Source organism: Schistocerca gregaria, chromosome 7 (genome assembly GCF_023897955.1).
Source record: "Schistocerca gregaria isolate iqSchGreg1 chromosome 7, iqSchGreg1.2, whole genome shotgun sequence".
Classification (NCBI taxonomy): Eukaryota; Metazoa; Arthropoda; class Insecta; order Orthoptera; family Acrididae; genus Schistocerca; species Schistocerca gregaria.
This window is the reverse complement of record NC_064926.1, coordinates 452944568-452956618: the sequence shown is the minus strand read 5'-3', so window position 1 is coordinate 452956618 and position 12051 is coordinate 452944568.

The following is a 12051-nucleotide window of genomic DNA, read 5'->3' as shown; positions in this document are numbered from 1 at the left end:
ATTTAAGCGTCAGGAAGTCTTCTCTGAAAGTATTTGTATGGAGTGTGGCCATGTATGGAAGTTAAACATGGATGATAAATAATTTAGACAGGAAGAGAATAGTGGTGCTGCAGAAGAATGCTGAAGATTAGATGGGTAGATCACGTAACTAATGAGGAGGTACTGAATAGAACTGGGGAGAATAGGACTGATTAAAAGGAGGGATCAGTTGCTAGGTAACATTCTGAGGCATCAAGGGATCACCAGTTCAGTACTGCAGGGCAGCGTGGAGGGTAAAAATCGTAGAGGGTGACCAAGAGATGAATATAGTAAGCAGAATCAGAAAGATGTAGACTGCTGTAGGTATCTGGAGACGAATAGGCTGGCACAGGATAGAGTAGCAAGGAGATTTGCATCAAAACAACCTTCGGACTGAAGAACACAACAATAACAATGTAACTAAGTATTCTCTTGAGTCAATAATATGAATTAAGGATGTTGACATAAATTTTCTTAAAAACAATAAGGTTAATAATATGTGGACAGAGAAGGGGAAAAAACAGCTTATTACGACTGAAAGGGAAATAAACTATAGTTTTATAAAAATATGAAAAGGCTGTGTTTTATTTTAATAGTTACTGATAATCTAGATCGTCGGCAACAACAGCAGGAGAAGGTAGTCAATATTCTGCCGGAAAACGAAGTTTTTACAAGGAAAAATCAAAGTTGCCGGACCAATACCATAATTCTGGAGCAGTTTTCATCAACAAAATTCATAAGTGGCTAGCAACAATAAAAGATCTACTAGTACAGAAACTATGCTCCTCCGGCAGGAAGGTTTATTTAAAAGATTAGGTTATTTTATTTATTTTTTTTACTGGGAGGTTTCTTATTACAACGCTTTCTGAAGTCCTTATTTAGCACCGACACAGGATCACAATACTGTATATTACATGCCGTCAGTATATAGTTATTATTCGTGTATGGACGCTTTTAGATCACACAATGCTTTTAGATACGTTTTCCTGGTCATCATGGTACTCATTCTCTCTCCGTGGTCTGTTTTTCTTTCTCCAGCCCACTTGCTTTTTTTTCGTTTCCTGGCAGTACTACCTGACAATTAAACCTTTGAGTGAGCAGACTGCTGTCTACTATTTCCTTGTTTATATAGGGCTGCCTCAAGGTCATTTTTAAATTGTTCGGTGTATTTTTTCGCGTTGTACTTCCACTGTAGTAGAATACAGCGCAAGTCGTAAATGCCTTAATTTTCGTTAAGTTTCATGATAGCAAACATTATTTGATACCCAGTATATTCATTTGAGGTTGGTTAGTATACCATACGTTTGTAAACGGCTCTAAAATATCAAGAAATTAAAACTGTCAATTCTGTTCCGATTACATTGGTCCTTTTATTTCTTTTGTTTACTGCAACGATACAGGAAACGCAAATAAACTAATGAGAAAGGCATCAGTTGTGCTGGCTCATCTTTTCTTGAGTGTTTCAGGACACTGACTGCAGGTAAATAAAAAGCACCGACACGTCAAAAATTTAACTTCACACATTACTCAGCAATTTCGATTGCGAATTTGTACAAGCTTAAACATTGCATCTCTTTGTCACACGATATACTCTTCATCATTATTAATGCCAACGATTGCAAACTGCACTTGATGCTCGCAATCGTGGGTCTCTAGTTGGCAATCCAATGAACTGAATCCTTACAGATGTATCACGCAAGCACGAAGCTTGACAGCCAATAGCGTGTATTTAGGTTCTTAATTTTCTACAGAAATATGTAACTGACATTGTTTGACCCACATATTATAGTATAAGCACTTGAAACTATCTAGTATAGAAACAACTGTAAAAAACCAAATATTTAAGAAATCTTCTAATCCGTTCCAGTTAACATTGTCAAATCTCTTCTGCTTTTCTTTCCTTTTATTTCTTTGTTTGCTCTAATGATACGCTAAAGGCATGTAAACGAATGAGAAACGCATGAAACAGTCTCCAACTATTTAACATTAACCACGAAACGAAATTAGGCAACAATCAAATGTGTTGACACGGTTACATTCATCTTTACTGGATTGTTTCAGCCACCTGCAGACAGGTAAGAAGCACTGATGCGTCAAGAATTACGCCTCACATTGTTACGGAGCTAATTTCATTCTGAATCTGTTGAAGCTAAAATATTGCAGCTCATTGTTAGACGGTGTACTCGTCGGTGAATCTGAAATCTTAAAAATATCTACATTAACATACAAAAAATCTTTTTGCTGCAGTTGAGACAAATACATAACACGTCCTATGTTACACACGTAACTGTTAAAGATCAACATCAGGGACGGATTTACGCATGGGCCATGTAGACACGAGCGCAGGGCGTTAGAAAGAAAAGGTGGTGCCGAGACACATCGATCGGCGCTTTTATTTTCGGTAGGATAGGTCACAAAAAAGGAATTGCATGTGTTTCGAGAATATGGCTGTCGCTAACATGGCGTTTACGTCGTTTTGAGTTCTGTTGGTGCTGTACCGCTGTTTTTGACATCGATTCGTGTACAAGCTGAAATTTCCTTGGTTGTCAGTTGTCATCCTTGCGCATGTTAGCCGTTATTCTTTGTTAATGAGTAACCTATCCAACATGACATCAAAATGCTAAGAGGTACACAAAATAGGAAACGAACTACTAAACGAAAAAGTGAAGATAGCATTGTAGTAAAGACTGGTGAATGTTTTCGAAATACAAATTCGAACCAGTCTATCGGTAGTAATTACATCAGCAATTAAGGTGAAATTGTAACACCATTTAATGAAAGTGTTGATGACCGTTAAAGGCACAGTGTTGGTAGAGTTAGGCGTGAAACGGCGCTGATGTTTGTGTTGATGCTGAAGAGGTATAAAGACGGGGACTTAACGGTGGCAGCATGGAATTCCCGACATTTGGAAATGAGGGAATGGAACAGGACAGACCTGGTGACGAGAAAATTCATGGCTAGTCTGTGGAACAAAGATCAACGGCATGAGGATGCAGAACGCAATGGAAACCATTAAACGCACTAACGGCAGTTTAAGACACATTGGTGGCACGGTCGCATCAAACCAGTCGCAAGGCAGAGTTAAAAAAAAAAAAAGAGAGAGAGAGATAGAGAGAGAGAGAAGTTGCTCATAAATATTTATGTGTTAGGGATGTTCTGTTACACTTACGTATTAGATACTTTTGTTTCGATACCGAGTACATTTAGAATGGAATACTTCTTTCAATACTTACTTAGTACAGAAAAAATTATTCATGTCGAATCGAAACCTGACGTTAAAACAACTTCATCTAATGTTCGAGAGATAGTGCACTGGATTGAAACTAGTGTTGTGCGGTCGGACAAATCTAAAAAAATTTAAATACGAAACAATACTCACGAAGGCTCACTGTTGACACTTGTTGCTTATCTTAAAACAAGGCGGAATTCGGCCCCTTTAATGTTGGAGGGCTTCTTACATCTCAGAAAAGTGATATCTGAAATCTTAATTGTTAAGAGTTTCAGCAGCTGACATGCCAACTGCTGTAGAGATGGAAGCAATCATCTACCTTGATTAATAAAGCCTTTCGAACATGACACAAAAGGAGCGTCTGGGCAAAAGTATACTACAATATCCAAATTTATAGCAATGATTAATCACTTGTCAAACAAAAGTGATAATATCACACCAGTCGCACCAGTTTTCAAAAAATGCAACGCGTTTTGTTTAAAAAACTGAAGAAAAAGTGTGGGTTAATTGACTTAAAGAGCATGCGTCCAATACTTCTCTGTTGGATCCAATGTTTAAAAACCTGCATTCTCAAGTTCCAGCAGTATATGGGCGGGCGGTACAAAAACTCAGAAGTATGAATTGTGAACAAAAAAATAGCCCAGGAGAATCATAGGAAGATGCTACCTCGTCTACTGTAACAGGAATACGACTAAAAAGGAACCCATTTGTGGAATGGAAAGACATTAAAGTTATTTTTGTACAAATATGCTCAACAACATCTCACCATGTTGCAACACCTGTGTCCAGTGAGTGTTTATTCTCAAAAGCTGGTGCAACAGTAACTCAAAACAGAAAAAAATTGTCTCCGAAATATTTACAGCAATTGCTCTTTTAGAGAAACTTTCCAACGTGTGACTTTTCTGCTAAGGGATTAGCATTAATAAATAAATCAAAGTTTTAATGTTTTTTAATAGACTGCAGAAAACAAGCAACCAGGCAAAATATCTTATACACTCAACGTCACTTCATTTGCATAAAAAATTAAAAAGATAACGATATGAGTTTCCTTTAATTTACGTCTATGGTCACAATCTTTTCTGTTTAACAAATTACCGGTTTCGGTCTTTAATGACCATCATCAGATCTGCAGCAAAAATGGGAAAATATAAATACACTCGCAAACTGTATACAGCTTAAGAACAATACATAGAGCTTATTGAAAAGTAGTACTGGCTGGTATGCCTCTTCACATTTAAAGCGCACAAATGTAAATTTTGTCAGTACTACTTTTCAATATGCTCTATGTATTGTTCTTAAGCTGTATACAGTTTGCGAGTGTATTTATACTTTCCCATTTTTGCTGGAGATCTGATGAAACCGGTAATCTGTTAAACAGAAAAGATTGTGACCATAGACTTAAATTAAAGGAAACATTACATATACGGGTCACTGTGTTTTTTCGCGACGGTGTCGCAGCTTGTGATACCTATATGAGTTTATACCGATACTTTTGAAGTACTTTATGACTAGGATCGCAATATGACTTAATTATTGTTCATTCGAATAGATATACTTTAACATCTCTAATCGAGAGCGTCTTTCGGGAATCACTCGTCATCATCAAGCAGCGTAAGGTACTGCAGGATTAGTAATATTTACGTAAAAGCATCGTGATACAACGGATTATTTTCACTCCAAAATCAAAAACGTTAATGTATCCATTGTATTCCTAACAGGCTACAGCCTACCGGACGTAAACCACGTGTAATAGAGTTGATTCGCATATGTAATTTTAATCGCAAACTGCACACGGAAATATCATAAACCCTGCGTATGTTCTGCATCCATTACAATATGCATTACTCCTGACGCGTGCCTTGTCACTTTGTCAGTACATTTTTACGTACTTATTGTCAAGGGCCACTAGCTTCCGCCTGATTGTTGAAAACGGACGTTACACAAACACGTCCAGATGTCTAACAAATGTTTTTGGGCAATTATACCGTATTTGAACTGTTTTGAATATTTGTTTATCAGTCATACATACCTTCCTAAGCCATTCACCCAATAGCGACGAAACTGGTGAATTGTTCTGCTCACGCTCGCAACGGGTTCTGAGGAGGTAAGAATCACCTACCACGGGTTGACGTACAAGTTTAACTTAGGAATATCCGGAGCAACTTCAGTCACATTTGGTATACACATTACTCATAATTTGTATAAATATATTATGAGGGTAATATACCAACCATCACAGGGATGAGGGTTGGGGGCGAGGACGTGACACGCAAAAAGATTCGATAACGACTGATATCAGTGTCACATCCAGTTTTCGACATCGCTGGACTTATTGGGGAATTATAGTGACGTTTCAGCCCCAAAGTTGGAGTGTAAGTGAGGGTAGGGGGCGGGGTGGGGGGGGGAGGGGTGCAAAGAAGTGATACACCAGTATAAAATCTTTATGTAACGCCTGAAGTAACTAGCATATGTATCACCTGCTATCTGAAACAATGTACTGTGGGCTAAGACAAATCTGTGACTGGGAGTTTAGGGCGAAAAAGTCTGACATAAAAGCGTAACTCAGGAAAGGCTGGAGCAATTTCTATCAAATTTGGTACGTTCATGACTCATTATCTGTATGAACATACTGTGGGCGAGAAACATCTCTACTGCCGGTACGGGTGAGCATGATAAGGACAAGATATGACACGTAGAGACGTTCGAAAACGACCCGTCGGTGTTTCTCTGCTTTAATTAGTTGATTAGGATATTTTATAAGTATTACGCGCAATCTGTCTCTTATTTGTGTTTGAACATCACGAGTAAGAATGAGCAATGCAGGGAGCCAACGATTTTGCCAGTGTGTTTCGGGTCTAAAGAGCATGCCACGCGGCTTAATGTCAGAGTCCTTTGTAGTTTATCGTGGTATGAAATAACGGAGAATCACACAGCTGCCACAGACAGTCCTTTTTCTTGAAACACAGTACTTAGAAAATGCAACAGGTCCACCGAAGAGATTGGCTATTATTACGCTTGTCCGTCCTCTTCTGGTTTGCTGCTGCGCGGTGTCTTCCGCATCAGATAAGGTTAACGGAAGATACGGAAAAAATTCAGAGAAGAGCAGCTCTTTTTGTATTATCGCGAAATAGGGGAGAGAATGCCACGAATATGATACACGAAGTGGGGTGCAATCATTGAAACAAAGGCGTTCTTCGCTGCGACGAGAGCTCATGAAATTTCAATCACCAACTATATCTTCCGAGTGCGAAAATATGTCGATGGCGACCATCTACATAGGGATAAATGATCATCATTAATATATTCAGAGCTCGAAGGCGTAGATTTAAGTGGTTTTTTTACCACGCGCTGTTCGAGAGGGGAACGGTAGGGAAATAGCTTGAAGGTGGTTCGATGAACCCTCTGTCAGGCACTTAATTGTGAATTGCAGGGTAATCATCTAGAAGTAGATATACGTTAAATGTATGTGGAATATATGTGACATGTGCCTACGTGCCGCAGGCCAAGTATTAGTATACAGTATTTTCCCAAACAATCAGTCTTAAAATGAAACTGTCAATCTTACTGGCTAATCTGTTTGCACCTGCACTTCTTGCTAATGAAGCTACTTATAATATCTCCATAAATGTTGTCTTAAAACATCACTTTCAATCTGAGCGAAGCCAAAGCGTTGAGCCAGTCTTCTAACGAGGAGGTTCGAAGCCCTATTTTTAACCGACTTCGTTTTTGAAAATTACCTTTTTCCACTGCTTTTTTGATCACAAGTGAGAGATACGTTCTTAGAGCGATGTCGATATTAGGAAAACAACCTTTGGTTTTTTAATGAACCCTGGTTAAGATGAAAAGAGAAATGAAAGAAATTGTTTACCTGCAAAGTCGAACTCTCTTCATTTCCCGATGATTTCGTTAACCATTATTTTAGAAGTTCTTGCGGTTTTCCCGACAGAGGGGCCTCACGTTAGACCGGCCCTGTAGGAATTTGACGCGAGAGAGGAGGTTTGAGCGACAGGTGCCAACTTAATACATAGCAGCTGTCCATTGAAAAATTCGTCTGTATAAGCCCATACAACATGGGTAGCACGCGTCATTTACGATTATAACGGGCCTGCACGAAAGTTTCGGTGCCTCAGTGGGTAAAAACGGAACCCTTTATAGGATCACTTTGTTGTCCGTCTGGCCGTTCGTCTGTTAAAAACCGTTTTTATCAAGGACCGGTCACATACTAACATCTACAGTACCTTAGCGGTGTGAAAAACTTGAGCTTCCAAGTCAGTGCAATAAAACGACCATTTGTGCCATTTATTTCGATACTCGCAAACTCATCAAAACCTTTAAGGCACTAGCCGTTGATCTAGGATCATGAAATTTGGCAATAAGCAATGTTTCATGGTACAAGTAAAGGAACAACAATCCGAAAAATGTTAACTTGTAATTATACCATGCGAAAAAAAAATTTTTTTGTCATTTATGTAACTGTTTGTCTGACCCTCCGTCTGTTAAGGCCCATTCTTCTCAGGAACGGGTTTACGTATCAAGCCGAAAAATCTGTCTCACATACTAAGACCTACAGTTCTTAGGCGGCGTAATAAATGTAAGCTTCTAAGTCAATGCAGTCAAAAGATACGGCCATGTTGATTTGTGATTATATAACGCCAGAGAATATTCTTTGTTATTTGTTATCCGACTTCAGACCTATAATTAAAACATTCTTGAAAGTCACAGAGTTACGGCGACTGACATCTTGCCAGTAATGCTGTCGGTAACAGCCAACCCACTTCCTCCATGGATGAACAGTCTCCATACACGACTAAGAATGTACAAAACCCTCAGAACGCGAGCCCTGCTCGCACCGAGGCAATTTTTTATTTCAAAATTTTTGTGGCGAGAGCTGGGCGCAGGCTAGCCAGTCTTGCGTCTCAGACAGTCCTGATTATTTTCTAGCGTCCTTTCTCTAAAGGCCTCGCCACCGATCGAACGTTGAACTGTACACTTCCTTCTATCCGACAAATACCCATCACTTGTGGATGACTGGGCAGATAGCAGCTTCAAAGGTTCAAGTACGTATGACAACGATCAACGGATAGCCGAATGACGATAACTCGCTAGCACGTTTTCTACAACTTTCAAACAAGATAACTTCAGTGAGGAACGATATCTCTGTGATGATAGCGTTGGAAACTTAGAACGAAATGAGATATGTTTCGTGACCGGTGCACCGACAGGCAAACGCCTCACACCCGTTCCCGACGTTTTGCCCAGAAAAAATCATCACATAAATGGAAGAAAGAAATCACCCTCAGTATCATAAAAGATCGTGTGTAACATCGAGACTGAGCAATGGCGTTATTGGAGAAGGAAGTGCCCATGACCTTATTGAAGAAATCGTTCCGGTATTCATATGTAGTGATTTAGGGAAACTTCGGAAAACGAAAATCAGATGGTCGGACAAAGATTTGAATAACTATTCCCGCACCCCCATTCCCACAAATTGAATGTGAGTCTAGTGCTTTATTCACTCCTCCATTTCGAAACCACAACTCGTACCTATACAGTTTCTAGCCACGAGGGTGACCATTTTGAAAATTTTTGACAATAGTCATTCTTTATGCCAGCATGCCTGAATCAAGTATCATAGTTGTTTGTGATTTTATGCGTACTGCTATATGTTTCCATTGTTGACAAAGATTATTGATGCAAATCATAACAGGTTATTTCCAGATAAAACAGTTGTCTGAATGGGGAAACAACGCCCGTGCTACATTTAACAAAGCAGTAGCGTAAGTTTCGTTGGGTTGGCAAAGTATTGTAATTTCGTTATTTCCCGAGAAACACGCCCGCGTGGCGGTGACATGTGCAGCCCTTGTGAGGCTCTTGACTGGTCAGAATAACTGCACAAAACTGGGGGGAAAAATCTGTTAGTTTGAGAACATAATAAATGCACCTATTACAGGATTCTTCCAGTCTTCAGCTCGGGAAACATATCGTCTTAATGTAGGCAGCGACCCTAAACTAAGTTTCGTGGGTCACTTTGCAGCAAGAAATTCCAATCAGAAATACTTCTCGTGTCGGTAAAAACAGACGGAGCGGTCGGGAAGGAAGAGAGAGGGCGAACAACAAATACTTGTTTTCATTTTTTAAAACTTTTCCCGACAAACAATAATTATTATGTACAATGTTGGAACGATAAAGTTAACCACCTGTGTAGGCGCTAAGGAGAGAACGATAATTTATTAAGTTATCTAGTTCTCTGAAACGCACCTCTGCTTTTATTTCAAATGTTTCAAAGAATAGCATGCTGATAAGTATAACACTACAGAAACATAACTGGAATCGCCCAGCATTAGGAACTGTCAGGATTTAGAGAAGACTGGCAACAACTCATTCTTTAAAAATTTTTTGGTTATCACAGACCACCGCAGTGAGGGTAGGAAAGCACTTCCCCCTCCTAAAATTTAAGGGTGTAGGCTTAACCCTTACTATAAAATTTGTGAGTATTTCAAGCAACGATTTTTGCGATTCTCCTAAGACTCGGATTTAAGATTGCCGAGTGTGATAAAAAATATTGTCATTTGAGAGTTCGTTTTTGTTTCTCCACTTTGAGGAGTATTAAATTTGGTGTTTATCCTGATTATTTATGTTGCTATGATTATTTATGTTGCTATCCAACATTATTCTTTCAATCGTTCTGATGTTTTTTTCTATTTCAGATGTTCAATTTTCAGGGCAAACCTAACATTATTTGCATATCCAGAAAATTTACTCTTGTAAATAATTTGCTGAATACCATGAATTTAATCGTAAGAAGGATGTAATTTTAAACTGCCGAATCAAAATGATGGCTTTCGTTTTCATGTTAACAACATAGACACGTGCACGTATATTATATTAATGTAAAATGATTACCATTTCCATATTAGAATAATGTACTTATATAACGTCGAGTGAGTACCTCTTAGTCGTATGGCATTGCAGATTTTTTTTAAATTTCTCTCAAGTTTATCTTTTGACTAATAATACAGTCTCAATCTCACCGAATGAAATATGCCAAAAATGGAAATTTTAGAATATTGCCCCCTTTTGGATTAATTCTCGCGGACGCCCATTTAAGTTATGCTAACTGGAGGAAGAACTTTCATCATATAATTTCGTCATGATTCAAGCAGCATTAGCAAAACACAGTGCTTTTCAAATGAACAAAAATGGTTTTCTTCGCTTGCATTGTTGGCAGGAACATTGATATCGCTCGCTCCGTCAGTGTTATCAGGTAGGAGGTCGTTTGAGGCAACAGTACAAGCGGCTGGCCTGCAGTATCATAAAGAAAATGTTATTTCATTTAATTTTAGAAATGAAAACAATGTTTACGATAACTTTCGTGTAGAAAACAGATATTGTAACTAAGGCTTCTGGGAAAAATCTTGACAGCAAAAGTAACTTTCTATCGGAAAACTACACCAACAATTCACAAAAAAAGGCGATAATAAATATGGGATAATGGCCAGATGAGAGGAGTCAGAATTAAGCTGAATTTATATGAATGGATTACACATGGCATGTTTTGGCACTAATTGGCAACAAGAAAACGAACATCGCTAATTAAAGGCAGAACGTTCTAAAAGCTTTAAGAACGCACAGCCATTCGGCGAACAGCGAAACAAGTTGTAGATCGCAAGACAAATGGTTCTTGGTACACTCTCCTGCCGTTCGCTGGGTGCGCCCTTGTCTAAACTCATGGAGATAAGTACGCATTATCAATCCATCTCTTTAGGTTTCCTCGCCTCAACCTGCCAAATAGGAATCGTTATAGGTTTGCGTTGTTGTCTCTCCGATTGTTAAGAACCCTTTTTCTCAGGAATGGGTAGACAAATCACGTTCAAATTTATGTCACCTATTAAGATCTATGGCCCCTTGACGGTGTAAACGTTTTAAGCTTCTAAGTCACTGCAATCGAAACAAACGACCATTTATGTCACATATTCTGATACTCGCAAACTCATCAAAACCTATAGGGTACTTCCCTTTGACCTAGAACATGAAATTCGACAAGAAACTAAGTTTCACAGTACAAGTAAAGCAAAAAAATCTGAAACTTGTTAAATTGTTATTATATTACATAAAAAATAGCTTTGCCATTTGATACATCGCATTCATCACCCGTCAAAAGCACAATAAACGAACACTGCTGCGTGCAAACATGGAATGTAAGTTGTCATGTTTTAGAAAGTAAATAAAAACGTTTTATTAAATCTTCTCTCTGCACATATATAAACTGAAGTCTCCTGCCCGCTTCTTTTTGTACGTCCAGGTTAGTCTGAGGATTTACGGAGCGATTTTGATTCTGAAATTCTAATACTGTAGCGATTCTGATACTGTCTTGGAATTCCCGGGACCATTATCTTGCTAGTATCGCTATCGATAACGGGTAAAATGGTTGAGACCACGTATATAGAAAAAGTTTATACGGAACCCTCAGTACACAAGCCCTACTCGCACTTCGCCAATTTTTTTTTCCATTATCGTTGAAAGCATCTGCAACAACATGCCACAGTTACGAAACACTCCTCAAAAAACAGTGTACGTCACTTAATGCCAAGTGCAGCAAGCAGTGCAGAACCTCTGAGTTTCGAGAGAGCGAGATTTTTTGTATCAACTAAGAGTGTATCTAAACCTAAAGGGTAGGCTAATGGGTAATGGAGGTTGTGCGTTCATTGAGATAGATAAAAAACTGAAAACCATTGAGATACAAACTGAAGCAGACTGCGAGATCGTTTTGAGCAAGAATCACTGTGTAGGATGACCATAAACGT